The following is a 5179-nucleotide window of genomic DNA, read 5'->3' on the forward strand; positions in this document are numbered from 1 at the left end:
CACGCCTGTAGTTCCGGCTACTCGGAAGGCTGAGGCGGAAGGTCGAGGCTGCAGGGACCGGGAGCGGCCACTGCACTCCAGTCTGGACAACAGACTGAGACTCCAACTCAAAAATAATAATAATAATAATAATGATAATAATAATAATAAAATAGTAGGAAGTTTTCTCAGGAAGTTTTGAAAGTCTATTTTTGATAGTAAACATTAATTTAATAATAAAAACAATACAGATTTTAATTAACCAGAATGTTAATTCTGTAAACTATCTCATTGTCTATTTTTATAAAAGAATGACTTGCACTTGATATTCCTAAACATGTCCAGGACACAACACAATTTTCGTAACTATGAGCCGGCTTTTAACTATTATTATTTCAATCATGGTGAACATAATCGTTTCTACCCAAAGGAGGGAAATTACATTTGTGCTACTGGGGAGATTAGGTAAAATGTTCCACCACTGCTTCCTAGGAAGTAGCACATTATCTATCCTTGTTGCTTCCTCTTCATTCTGCTTAGTAGAAACAGCATCTGCTCAGTCCTTTCGGGATTGGTAAGGGAAGTGCTTACGCTAAGTTTGGAGATTAACAAAGTATGTTCTACTCTCTCTCAATTAGAGATGAGCCAGCAGTCCCGTGGAGCGAGGGAATTGTTTTCTTCCTATGAAAGGACAGAGTATGGAAAACATCCCATTCCTCTTTGGTGGCATGTGGTAGAAAGTACACAAAGCCTCTGGGACACCTGACATTTTTAGGGCCTGCTGTACCACGGAAAATTGCATGAACGTCTATCAAATAGGATGTCTCACTTACATTCCCAAACTGGTAGAAAAATGAGTTATAATAAAGATTTAAGAAGCGATCGTTAAGATGCAAATTGAGCAGAACCTACTGGCTGTACACCACAGGGATCCAATGGACTCCTATCCTTCACAGAAGGATGGTTGAGAAGGTCCACTCTTTCCAAATGAGTTCTCCTTCCTCCCTCCCACAGTCCCCTTGCTAAGTCTGCAGATACATTTGCCCGAAAGGTTTAAACACTTTCATCGACCGACCCCTTGCTCTCCATTTTTCACAAAATCTCCCTTGTCTTGTCTCCTGTACTAATATACTCCAGACACCACAATGACCCAAGACATGCTCATTTGGTCAGAACATGGTAGATGCTGACCTTAATTCAGTTCTGATATTTCACAATAATTATAATCATTCCCTTTTGTCAGTGTAAGAATTCTTTCAAGTATAAGAACATTTAGCTCCCAAATACTTACTGCCCTTTTATGCCTAAATAAGTGGTTGTCAACTACATTTTCTTTCTTAGTGACAGTTAAAGTTTTGTAAGACAGATGGTCTCATTAGCCTGAGATACTTGAAAACATCTTTTTCCTAACTAATTGGCAGTTCATCATTTTTTAAGTAATATCATGATAGAGACAGCAACAATATTCCCCAGGGAAACATCCTGCCTGAGTTAGTACTAGTCAGTTTTCATATTTGAATACTGAAGAATGAGGTTCTCACAGAATCCATTTGGTCAAAAGTAGGCAAAGAGAGCCGGGCTCGGTGGCTCAACCTGTCATCCCACGCCTTTGGGAGGCTGAGGTGAGTGGATGGCCTGAGCCCGCGGGTTCGAGATCTGCCTGGGCAGCGAGACCTCATCTCTACAATAAATCAAAAAATCAGCCGGGCGTGGTAGCCTGTATGCCTGTAATTCCGGCTACTTGGAAGGCTGAGGCGGAAGAATCGCCGGAGCCCAGCATGTCGAGGCTGCGGTGGCCGGGAGCGGCCACTGCACTCCAGTCTGGGCGACAGAGTGAGACTCCAACTCAAAAAAAACACAAAAACAACAAACAAACAAAAATAAATAAATAAATAAATAATAAAAGAAAACACTGTTCTATACATAGCACCTTTCCTATATTAAAACAACAAGTTAGTTATCCATTGTCTTTTTTTTCCAAACAAAATTTACATTTTTTTTTTTTTTAGTTGGAGTCTCACTCTGTTGCTCAGGCTGGAGTGCAGTGGCACACTCATGACCACCACAGCCTCGACTTACTGAACTCAGGGATACTTCCACCTCAGCTTTCCAAGTAGCTGGAACTACAGGCGGTACCAGTATGCCTGGCTAATTTTTTGATTTATTGTAGAGATGAGGTCTCACCAAGTTTCCCAGGCTGGTTTTGAACCCCTGAGCTCAGGAAATCCTCTTAGTTCCACCTCCCAAAGTGCTAGGATTACCGGTGTGAGTCACTGTGCCTGGCTCAAAATTTACAAATTTTAATCTGGCTATAAAAAAGCTTTTAATTTAAATTTTTAATTAAAAAAATTTAATTTGCTGTAAAGTAAATATATACTCATTTTCAAACAATTTTAAAGAAAATTAAAATCACCATAATCCCAACACCCAATCACCTCTGTAAATTAGGACAAATAGACAATATGTGTGACAGAGAAAAAAAGTAAGTTTTAAGAATTTTGTAAAATCTTCTATTCCACATAATGGTAGATTGTATTACTCAAAATATTTGCTACCTCACTGTATGGGAGGACAATACTTCCCACTTTATTTCATCAGCCTTACGTATGTGATTTGAGGTGCCCATCCTTGTGGGAGGATTATATAATCTTACCCTGTTGATGTCAAGAGTGACCATGAGACTTGCTTTGGCCAATGCAATGACAACAGAAGTGATGTATGCCACTTCTAAGCAGAAGTTTTGAGTTATCATGCAGTTCTGCTGTGTTCATTCTCTCTTCCAAAAAAGCCCAGCACTATCCCAAATAGAGACAATTGTATTAGCCTCAGACCCAGTGTGGAGAACTCAGAGAAAAGTTAGATGGTCCACAACTGGCATAATGTGAGCAAGAAGGGAACTTTAGTCATTGTAAATCACTGAGACTTTTGGAGTCACTTGTTACCACAGCATAGCTTAGCCTATGTTGACTGGTACACTCATCTCCAAAGTGTCAACTGAGTTTTTCTTATGTCCGAAGACAGTTTTTACGTATTGAAATATATGCTTGTTTGAGTTTCAATTTACACTTATATATTGAAATTATAGGCCGGGCTCGGTGGCTCAGCCTGTAATCCCAGCACTTTGGGAGGCTGAGGCAAGAGGATTACCTGAATTCGCTGGTTTGTGACCCGCCCGGGCAACTTGGCAAGATCTCGTCTCTACAATAAATTAAACAAAAAACTAGCTGGGCACGGTAGCGCACACCTGTAGTTCCGGCTACTTGGAAGGCTGAGGCGGAAGGATCACTGGAGCCCAGCAGATTGAGGCTGTGGTGGCCGGTAGCATGCCACTGCACTCCAGTCTGGGCGACAGAGTAAGACTCCAACTCAAAAAAAAAAAAAAAAAAAAAAAGAAAGAAAGAAAGTATATAATTTAAAACAACTTTGTAGCCTTTAAATTTGTTATTTGTAAATTGATTAATTTTGTTAATAGTTTATTATCTACTTTTATTTGGTTTTGATTAATGCCTAATTTTAGTTTGATAAAGTACACTGATATTTACCAAAATTTTAAAATTACATTTTAGAAATTTCAAACTGCAATCTAATTTAACTGATTTCTCAAAAAAGCTCAACAAAGCAGAATCACATTTCTATAGACAAAAATCTTAATAAACACTGAAAACATGCCAAACCTAAAGAGGTTAACCTTATAAATGTAATACATTATAATAACTTAAACATCTGAACATTGATTCCAAATTTAATTGCCTATATGCTTTTATATACTTTTATTTTTAGTCTAAGACATCACTCCCTTTTTTAAAATTTTATTTTTAAAGTTGAATAACTTTTTTTTTTTACATTGGACTTGGAAATCACAGAATCACTTTACGTACCATGAAAACCATAAAAATATACACAGAATACTAGAATGATTACAAAATCTATTTCTAGATAAAATTCATGACTAGATATAACTTGTTATCAAAGGGTCTTTGAAAGTATTTTTGTTTTCTGGAAACAACAAGAAATTCCCAGATTCATCTTGATATTTCCTGCCCTAAAACATGCAATGTGCTTTTCTCCAGAGAGCTTAGTGCCTTTCTGGCTGGAATTCAAAGCAGCCCCCAGAGGTCAAAAGACAAAGCCAGAAATTCACAGTAACCTTTGGTCTGACATCCTTGAGCTGTTGAAACAACATCCCAGGTGTTTAAATCCCTGTGGTCCATCTGTCAGGCAAATGTAATTCCTTACTGAAACAGTGATTATACAAATAGAGAAGTCAAGAGAAAGCACTACATGTGGAAAGGAAATATTGACCCAAAGGGGAAATTTTGCAAGGAGAGGAGGTTGGAAAGGAGGCTGGGGAGAGAGGAGAGATTTGGCAGCTTCTGCATAAATTAAGGTATTTAGTAAATATTTTAAGAAAAGCTTGCCCTTTTTTTTTTCTCATGTGTGCTGCTGATGAAGTATGTCAAACTCTGTAACAATATTGAAGATGGTTCATTCTGAACCAAATATGAGTGAACTTAGGCCCAGGATGTCCTGAGAACAGTGCCCACTGTGGTTGAATGGTAGCCTGGTTATATATAATTTAAGGGGATAGAAATAACAAGAAATCATAAATCAATACATGGGAGATTTATACTGGTTCAGTCCAGGGAGGTGGGACATTTCCAAGTGGGGCCCACAGGCTAGAGGTGGATTTAAAGATTTTTTTCGGACTGACAATAAGTCAGCCAGAATTATCTAAGGAATTTTGAAAGCAGTAAAAGAAACAGGCAGCTTGAAGAATGATAGAGAGACAAGTTTCTTGATATGCAAATGAAGCTTTATGGGTAAGTGTCTTAAAAAACAAAGTTTTACAGGATCATAAAATACTTTGATTTTTCCTTCATTATTTATGTGATGTTTTGCCAGAGCCAGGCTGGAAAGTAAATCACATTAAAAGTTAGAAACGTAGCCGGGCTCGGTGGCTCAGCCTGTAATCCCGTGCCTTTGGGAGGCTGAGGTGAGTGGATTGCCTGAGCCCGCAGGTTCGAGACCCGCCTGGGCAGCAAGACCTCATCTCTACAATAAATCAAAAAATCAGCCGGGCGTGGTAGCGCGCGCCTGTAATTCCGGCTACTCGGAAGGCTGAGGCGGAAGGATCCCAGCAGGTCAAGGCTGCGGTGGCCAGGAGCGGCCACTGCACTCCAGTCTGGGCGACTGAGTGAGA

This window comes from Carlito syrichta, unplaced genomic scaffold (assembly GCF_000164805.1).
Source record: "Carlito syrichta isolate Samal-C Ts95f unplaced genomic scaffold, Tarsius_syrichta-2.0.1 Scaffold316511, whole genome shotgun sequence".
NCBI classification, from domain to species: Eukaryota; Metazoa; Chordata; class Mammalia; order Primates; family Tarsiidae; genus Carlito; species Carlito syrichta.